The sequence below is a fragment of the Prionailurus bengalensis genome, chromosome A2 (assembly GCF_016509475.1).
Source record: "Prionailurus bengalensis isolate Pbe53 chromosome A2, Fcat_Pben_1.1_paternal_pri, whole genome shotgun sequence".
Taxonomy (NCBI): Eukaryota; Metazoa; Chordata; class Mammalia; order Carnivora; family Felidae; genus Prionailurus; species Prionailurus bengalensis.
In genome coordinates, this window is record NC_057348.1 from 42,342,262 (window position 1) to 42,351,743 (window position 9,482).

At 40.6% G+C, this 9,482-nt stretch overlaps 1 pseudogene; it reads left to right on the forward strand.

Annotated features, from left to right (window-relative positions):
• The first annotated feature begins 4,431 nt into the window (after positions 1 to 4,431).
• LOC122488183 lies at positions 4,432 to 8,846 on the forward strand (annotated as a pseudogene).
• Positions 8,847 to 9,482: the final 636 nt, after the last annotated feature.

The window sequence follows — 9,482 nt, forward strand, 5'->3', positions numbered from 1 at the left end:
AATTGTCCCAAAACTTAGCAACTTCAAACAATAAATATTACTATCTTACATATTTAGGTCATGAATCTTGGTACAGTCGAGCTGGGTACCTGCGGCTTAGGCTCTGTCCCAAGACTAATCAAGGTATCAGTTGGGACTACAGTTGTGTCCAGCTTCAGCTGAGGGGGGATCTGCTTCTTAGCCCTCTCACACTAATGAGACTTTTGGGGTGATAGTGGGGTCTGGAGCCGACAACCAAGAAAGAATTCTTGAAGATGACTTTTGTTCCAAAAGGTGATTTTATTGGGGCGCCTGGGTGGCTCAGTCGGTTAAGCATCCGACTTTGGCTCAGGTCATGATCTCACAGTTTGTGAGTTCGGGCCCCATGCCAGGCTCTGTGCTGACAGCTCGGAGCCTGGAGCCTGCTTCAGATTCTGTGTCTCCCTCTGTCTCTGACCCTCCACCCGTTCATGCTCTGTCTCTCCCTGTCTCAAAAATAAATGTTAAAAAAATTTTTTAAAAAAGTTAAAAAAAAAAACACAAAAGGTGATTTTATTAAAGCACAGGGACAGGACCTGTGGGCTGAAAGAGCTGCCTTGGGACCATGAGGAGAGACTGGTTATATACTATGGGGTTGGGGGAAGTAAAGTCCCCATGAAGTTTCCAAAGAGATTTTCATATGCTAACGAAGACTCCCAGGATCCCATAGGCCTAGCTATTGTCAAGCTAACGTTGTTTTTCCCTCTAGCAAAGCATTAACGTTAAGACAGTGGGAGGTCATGGAGAAACGTTTTACTCTGCCAGCCTCAAGTATTTGTCAACGGGCTGCAGGTTATAAGGAAATTTAATTTTACCTGCCATTTCCTTTTTGCCTTTGTTCCCAGACACTATGGAGAGAAGGGTTGGGGCTCCAGGAAACTGAGTCTACAGGTTCCTGGAGATTGGACTATTGATGATTGCCTTTTTCTTGTACTTTACTAAGATATATGTAAACTGATGGAGACTCAAGTCCTGCAGGACTGTGATCACCATCAGTTAGCCATTTGTTTTTCCCCTTTCCTTTGTTCTTGGGTAGCCAGGAGTGCCCAGGGAATGTAGCACATATCCCACCTGGGGGTGGTGGGTGTCTGCCACCTTGTCAGCTTGCCTTATGCTCCCTCATTAACATGGTTGTTGGGTAGCCTCAATCCCTGAGTCCCTGTGGGTTTTTGCAGAGACATCAATGTTTTTGCCATGTGAGCCTCTCCAAAGAACAGCTCCCAGTATGACACCTTAAAATAGGTGATCCAGAGAGCAAGAAAGAGTACCCCATATGAAAGCCATGGTCATGTGTAACCTAATCTTGGAAGTGACATCCCTTCACTTTTAACATACTCTGTTCTTGAGAAGCAAGCCACTAGGTCTAAGTCACTCCCAAGGGGAGAGATTACACAAAGATTGGAATACCAGAGAGTGAAGACCATTGAGGGACATCTTAGAGATAGCCTAAGGCAGCCAGGAATCAGAATTGGCTTAAATAAAGAGAGCTTTTTCTTTCTCACATAACAAGAAGCCAGAGAGAGGCTCAGTAGCTGAAAATGTTCAGGGCTGCCAAGAAAGCAGAATGCCAGTCATCTCCTGGCATTTGACAGGGACAAGGGGAGAGAGGAAGAAGGAGGTCTATGCCAGACATGCCTCTCCTTTTTATTAGGGAAGCTAATACCTTCTTGTGTCTTCCTGGAAGACATTTGTTTGTGTCACTTGGGCTCCCGTAAATAGAGGTGGAAGTGAGTGGTGGATGTTTACCCTCAACCTTGATATAGGAGCAGCAAGGGAGCCTAGGGTCGTGAACAGCTTTTGAGTGCCCATCAATAGTGCATGCACACAGTGCATACATTTCTTTGTATGTTCCTCTTCACTGTATCTTAATTTCAGTTTGTAAACTGAAGTGCGAATTAGTGTTAGTACAATAAATGTACTAAAGTCCATTATTTCCCGTAGCTTCAAACATATCACAATATACTCTTGAACCAGAAAGTAGCAAAACACCTTCAAGCAGCTGAAAGAGCTCTAATCAAGTTCGTGCACCTAAATTTACAGGAAATGCCTCAGACCTTCATTTTCAGTTTCATTTATGAGTTTTTAATTCACAGTGCTAACAGAATTAATGATTAACTCATTCCACAGCTTGAAAAATAGGTTTGCCTCAGTTTTTGCCTAAAGGGTAAACTCAATATTTTAGCATTTTATAAAAGGGCTTTCCTAATGTGGTCACAACCTTTGTTCATTGTCTTACTCTTCACTGCTTCTTCCACACTCTCTTGTCTCCAGCAACTCATGTGTTCGGAGAATAACATCTTCTTCTTGACCTTGCTGCTCTCTCTCTGCCTGCAGTGTCCTTCCTGACTCATCTTTCAAGGTCTACATCACATCAAACAATCTCAGATGCCTACAGGGACAGAGAAACAATGCAAATGAGAGGAATGTGCTGGTGGATGCATATTAAACACATAGAAATAACTCTTGCAACAAGAGATATGCTCCATCCCATTTTTTTTCTTAACATTTTCTCTCTTCTTGGTTGTTCTTTTAGACAAAAGAATTTTGATGGAAACATAATGATCAGCCTAGGCTCATCACTGCTGTGTGGGATATGGCTACAGTATTGTCGTATCTTCTATTTCCTTTAATTTTGGGGGGGGGTTAGTAATTAGAAATCCATAGTTCTGTGGAGTATTTTGTCTTGTTTTTGGTGTGTTTGTTTCTTTTTTGTTTGTTTGTTTTTAGAGAGAGATTGGGAGCACGGAAGAGCGGGAGAGGAGCAGAGATTGAGAGAGAGAAAATCTAAAGCAGGCTCCACACTCAGCGCAGAGCCTGATGTGGGGCTCAATCTCACAATGCTGGGACCATGACCTGAGTGGAAATCAAGAGTCAGATGTTCAACTGACTGGGCCAGCCAGGTGCCCCAGAAATCCATAGTTTAATATGAAGCATCCCATTTTAAAATCCAGGTATATGAATATACATATTTATCATTTAATTATTTTAATGGAGAAAGAGAACATTCTACATGCTGCATTAAATACATCTGTAGTCTGGAATCAGCCTGCTGACTGCTAGTTTGCAAGCCTATATCAAAATAATTTCTTTTTTGGAGTCTTTCCTAAATGTCCAAGCTAGTTTCTTCCCCCACTGTGCTCCAGAAGTAGCAGGCTGACCTCCAAAATAACACTTTGTATATTCTACACCTGTGGTGTGTATGTAAGTCTTTGCCAGGACTGTGATATTGGAGAGCTGAGTCTGCACATTTTGACCGAATTCCCAGCATAGCACATGGAGTTCATCTCATAGTTGATACCTTGTAAGTGCCTGATGCAGTAATATATCTTGAATGAATAAAGGAATCCAATAAAGAAATGGAGTTGATATGGAGTTGATGTGGAGAGCACATGATCTAGTTAGAGAACAAATAGGCTTTGATTTAGCAATGAAATACTTGCAGGAGAAATTTCCTGGATGGACTCCTTGGACAGAAGTATTGGATAGTGGCCCAAGATTCATGCATTTTACACATATGTGTTGAAAGCCCATGATTCATCAAGTTCTCTTCTTATTCATGGGAATTCAGAAAACAACAACACAGAAAAAAAATCTTAGTAAGAAAGGAAAGATAAGAAAAGCAAAAAATAAAGCAAGTCATGTTTTCAATTGTTATCATGTATTTTGGGTGGGGTGTAAAATGAAACCAGGATGGAGGGAAATGCTAGCAAGAACCTGATGAATGAGATTGGGCTGTGTACAGATTGAAATAGGCTAGTCATGTTAGCTCTCTGTGAGAAGGGGAACATTTGAGTGAAAACCTTAAGGAAATAAGGGAGCCATGCAAGTGGATATCTGGAATAAAAGTGATCCAGCAGATGGAACATCAAGTTCAAACCCTGAGGCAAGAGTATACCTATTCAAAGAAAGAGAGCTGGTGGAGGGAGGAGAGAAGAGAGTAGAGATAGGGAGGAAGCCAGGTTAGACACATAACAGGAGGCTAAGAGTGAAGATCTCTTAGGACATTTATAAGCATTTTGTAACAACTTTAACTTAAAAAATTTTTTAAGATTTCTTTATTTTTAAAGAGAGAGAGAGAGAGACAGACAGACAGACAGACAGACTAAGCACAAGTGGAGGAGTGGCAGAGGGAGAGGGAGACACAGAATCCAAAGCGGGCTCCAGGCTCTGAGCTGTCAGCACAGAGCCTGATACAGGTCTTGAACTCACAGACTGTGAGATCACAACCTGAACTGAAGTGGGATGCTTAACTAACTGCACCACCCAGGCACCCTGTGACAACTTTGACTTTTACTCCAAGGTAGATGGAAGTCATTGGAAGAGCAGAAGAGTGACACGATTTGACATATTTTCATGAGATCCTTCTAGTGATTCTGTTGAGATTGAACTGGATGGGAATAAAAGAGGAGAAGGATGACCACTGAGACAGTGATTGAGGTAATGCAGGCAAACATGATGGCAGTTCAAACCAGTGCTGTGGTCACAGAGGTAAAGAGGCTGATAGACAACTTGGTTTCATACCTCCTTAGGTTATTCACGTAACACCACACTCAATGCAGAATAATTGGGTCACAATGTGACATATCAGCTGAGTCCATGAATATCTTCTCTGGGATCTTTCTAATTTCAGCACAGCCAAAATGAGAATGAAATTGCCTAATCACCATTTATTCCCAACATTTAGGACAATGTCTACCACATATACATTAGATGGATGGGTGGATGGATGGATGCATAATCTGATTGACTTAGAATTTAAGAATTATTCGTATTGCTATTTCTCACCATTCAGTGCAATTTGTATTCTTGGGAGCATGAATTGAGAACAGCCACAAGTGCTGATTGTGGCAAATGTGCTGCTGTAAAGCTGGGCTACAAAGACAGCCATTTTGTCCTGTCTGGTGATAAATAGGCATAGTTTGAGTAATGGCAATTAGAGCCAGAATTCAACTGGTGAGTCACTGTGAACACTACTTGAGTGAACTGACGGATTGTGATCATGACTATTCCTCATTTGGAAGCCTGGGGACTTAATGCTTTTGTTTGCCTGTGTTTTCTCCCTGGCACAGTCTGTGAGCCTGGAATGAAAAGATGATTATCTTTAACCAACATCTCATATTCTTTGATTTTCATCAAGCTTTTCACATTTTCATATCAAGAAAATTGAAAATGATTTTTATATAAGACTGAATGACACTTTTGCAACAAATTGTCTTTTAAAATATAATATGCAGGCCTTTTTTCAAAAAATAAGTCTTGTAATAACTTCATAAAGCAAGAATGTATTAGTTCTTCATCTTCCAAAAATAAATTGAAGCCACTGTCCCTATTTTGATTAAAATAATTTTATACACACTTAGATACATAAAATGCTTTATGAAGGGGCTAACACAAGATTCCACTATAAATCTTAAAACTTTGAAAATTCTGTCACTATTGGATCATCCAAATGAAGAACAATGTCTTTTTTTAGGTATCCCTCATAATTTTTTTTCTCTTAATTTTTCTATAAACAGTTTTGTGTGTTTTGCTATCGAGCAACTTACATGTATATTTTTTTAGGTCTTGTGGTCATTATTTAAAGTAGGCTGATACACAACAAAGGCAGTTGATGTCAATAAAACTTAGAAGAATAAATATAAGAACAAAGGAAGAAGAAAATGTGCATCTGCTGAAAGGAAAGATACTGTTGAATACTGATTAGGAAAGTGGTCTGGGAGTTGTTGGAGAAAACCTCTAAAGCATGCAGCTTAATGTACAGCCGCAGTGAAAGGGCAGGGAGAATGCTAGATCATATGGCTGGGGAAAGACAATATAAATCAGATTTGGCATCGTTAATCTAAGTTCAAGTGCTAATGTCACCTAAAGAATTGTTCCCTACTTTGCTCCTGGTCAAGAAAGGTGCAGAACAATGCATTTGCTGCTGAAATGGTGTAGTAATGAGGCAGCTACAGGAATTTAGTGGTCTGTGGTTGGCAAGTAGGAGAAAAAAAAAAAGAGGATTCACAACCCTGCTGGTAAGTGCACGCTAAGATGGGTGTCACTGCTCTTTCTCTTCAGATGAGCCATTGGGAGTGAAATAAACAAGAGATATCATCGAGTTCATATTAAACTAAACCCCAAGCCACTTCAGCCAGACTTGATGGAGACTTCCACATTCCCCAAAACCCTCTGATTTCTACCCTTTCAGTTTGCCTAATCTTTCCCCGGAGGATACTTTGCTGCCTCACTTGACAAGTAGTTCTCTTTATTTGGTTTTCTTCCTTTCTTCTTTTATTTATCTGCCTCTTCTCTTATTCGTATGTTATGAGAACTAAAGAGGATACTAAAATTTTTTTAAATTAATACAATCCTTGGTATATATTAAATGCTCAATTATATGTATTATTATTCAAACAACTACCCATTCTTACCTTTTCTTTATCTCAGTGCAGTCCTTTTTACTCTGGCCATTCTTCCAGTGTATTGTATTCTAGAAACCTACATTTCAGAGCTGAAAGCCTCTGTTGGTAATGTGTTTTACAGGTGTAAAAAAATGGAGTTTCAAGGGAAAAGATGATGAGCCCCAAATCTCAGAGTTGGTGCTTCTATGAAGACTTCTCTCCCATTTTCCATCCAACTTGAATCCTTAGTTTAGGGTTTCCTTACAGGGAATAAAAACACTAGATTCTCTCAATTCTGTCTTTGAAGTATTTTTTCCTGTATATCACGCCCTCCATCCCCATCCTGCCCCCGTATCAACATCATGCTTGGATCATTGCAGTATCTCCCTAGCTCATTTTTTGGCTCCTCTCTCTCTTCGAATCCATTTACTCATCATGAAAGGTCACACTTCTAGAGCCATGACACTTCTGCTGTCACTTTAATCTTCCATGAATGCTCTAACCGAAATTCATATAAATACAAACTCCTTTGCTTCATTCTGAATACTCCTCATCCACTGCCTCTCTTCTTGCTACCGCTCTTCTCCAACACACCTCTCAATGCCAGATGGCCCACTGTTCTCAATATATAATAAATAAGCTACAATTGTGCCCATTTATATGCATTTGCTTAAGTGTTCCCACTACAAAAGTATGTTATAGCATACCACACTATGTTATATATATTATTCTATTTCTTCCTTGCCTAAATTTTATGTATCCTCAATCCAAGGTAATGTGAAATTGAAAAACTGAAAGGGCCAGAAAACCCCAGAAAGTTGTTATGTGTCCATATATACAAGCATATGTATGCTTGTAAACAAGCATACTGGTATTTTTTCCTCTGAATTATTATTCCAAAAGCAACATCCTTCACCATCTTGTAAGGAAAAACTTCATGTAAGGATAGGTTCAAAACAAAACAATAATCAAAGCAATTCTTATGTCTGAAATTACCCTACTTGCAGGATCAGTTCTTTGATATTAAAAAAAAATGGATTCATTTAACTTGATAAATAAGAGGTTACTAATACCTGATATCCTCTCTTTGCTTGCAAATTGATTTTTTAATGAATTGGTGGAAACTTTGTTTGAATCTTTCTGGTACCATTACCCTTTTCACCTTTGCAAATCTGAGTTGACAGTGCTATAGAATGCTGCAGACAGCAGGATGCATAGTAAAAGATACAGCCATTGGACTGGTTGTCTTACCCACACAGAGCCATCAACAGGCTATCAACAGGCCCCCATAGATTTCCTCTTCCGGACACTTTTGGCACATAAGATCTTCCTAGTGTCTTTATGATTATGTTTATGGTTTTTAGATATTATGCAAAATATCACAGTACTAGATATAGTCACAGAGGATGCATTAGATATCAGTGCACTTAACACATGTAGGCAAATTTAAAATGATCTGTAAAACATTGGGGTGCATGGGTGCCTCAGTCAGTTAAGCGATGGCCTATTGATTTCAGCTCAGGTCATGATCTCACAGTTCATGGCAATGAGCCCTGCACTGGGCTCTGTGCTAACTGCATGAAGCCTGCTTGGGATTCTCTCTCTCCCTCTCTTTCTGCCCTTCTCGCACATGTACGATCTCTCTCGAAATAAATAACCTTTAAAAAATAAAGAAAATATTGATAGTATACTGAAGGGCGAGGGGGCAGTTAGGTGAGGCATACCATGAGGACTCAGGTGCTTCTGCTGCCAATGGGCAGTGAGCTGTTGGTGCATGGTGGCTTAGTGCGGCTCTCCAATTGTAGCTGTGTCAGCCTGTTATGATGCTCTCTCCTACATCCTGGCTGCTGGAATCCTCAATACTAAAGTGAAATATTCAAGGCTCTCCAGCACAGATAATGGCTACATTGACCTTCAGTTTAAGAAAAGCCCTCCTGGGGTGTCTGGTGGCTCAGTCAGTTAGTTAGGCGACCTACTTAGGCTCAGGTCATGATCTCACAGTCCGTGGGTTCTATCCCTGTGTTGGGCTCTGTGCTGACAGCTCAGAGCCTGCAGCCTGCTTCGGATTCTCTGTCTCCCTCTCTCTCTGCCCCTCCCCTGCTGGCGCTCTCTCTCTCTCTCTTTCTCTCTCTCTCAAAAATAAATAAACATTAAAAAAATTAAAAAAGAAAAAAAAAGCCCTACTAAGATCCCATATAAAGTCATTATGCTTGCTACAGCCCTGGTTTGGATTGGTGCCTTTCTCATTGCCATAGGCTCCCTTCTGCTGGTGGGCTATATCAGCGAAGGAGTGGGGAGTGGGGGGAGGGAAAACAGGCTTGTCCAGTCCTGATCCTTGGCACCCTGGTGCTCCTGCCAGAATTTTACCACCTGCGCATGGCCTACTATGCATCCAAAGGCTACCAGTGTTACTCCTACAATGACATTCTGGATTTTGATGAGTAGCACCCATCCTCAACCCTGAGGGGATGAGTCACAGATGGGACTGATCCCAGTTTTAAGATATTGAGAGGAAACTGTGACTAAGGGCTAAGGAGTTCTGCACTTTGCAGATGATAAATGAAAAATGGCCAGATTTTATGGGTCCAACCCCAAGATGTCAGCTGAGTTTACAATAAAAAATTAACTGATTAGGACACGCTCTAGTTTTCATCTTCTGGCCCTGGCAAAAGCTGACAAGTTTTTCCACATGTATAGGTATCTTGCAAGAGTAGCAGGAGGTTATTCTGTCGTGGAAAGTGTCATTGCTACCTTCCTCTTTGGAGTTGAGCATTTCTTTTAAATAGTCCTCATTGTCAATTTGTTCTGGCGGGAAATGGAAGAATTTAGTATGTCAAATTGCATATCATTAGTAATTCATTTTGAAAACATTTGAGTCTCTTACCCGTGTACGCATCTCTAACTTTGTGTTCTAGTGGAACACCTTGGCAAAAACAAGTGTTGGTGTGGGTGTATCTGTTAATATTTTTTACTTGCTTCCTTATTAACAGTAGCCAGGACTTTTTTTAACCTCAGAGCAAGTTTCCAAAAGGTAAACACTGTCTCTATTCACCAGTCCTTGGTCAGCTTGATTTGGTCCAC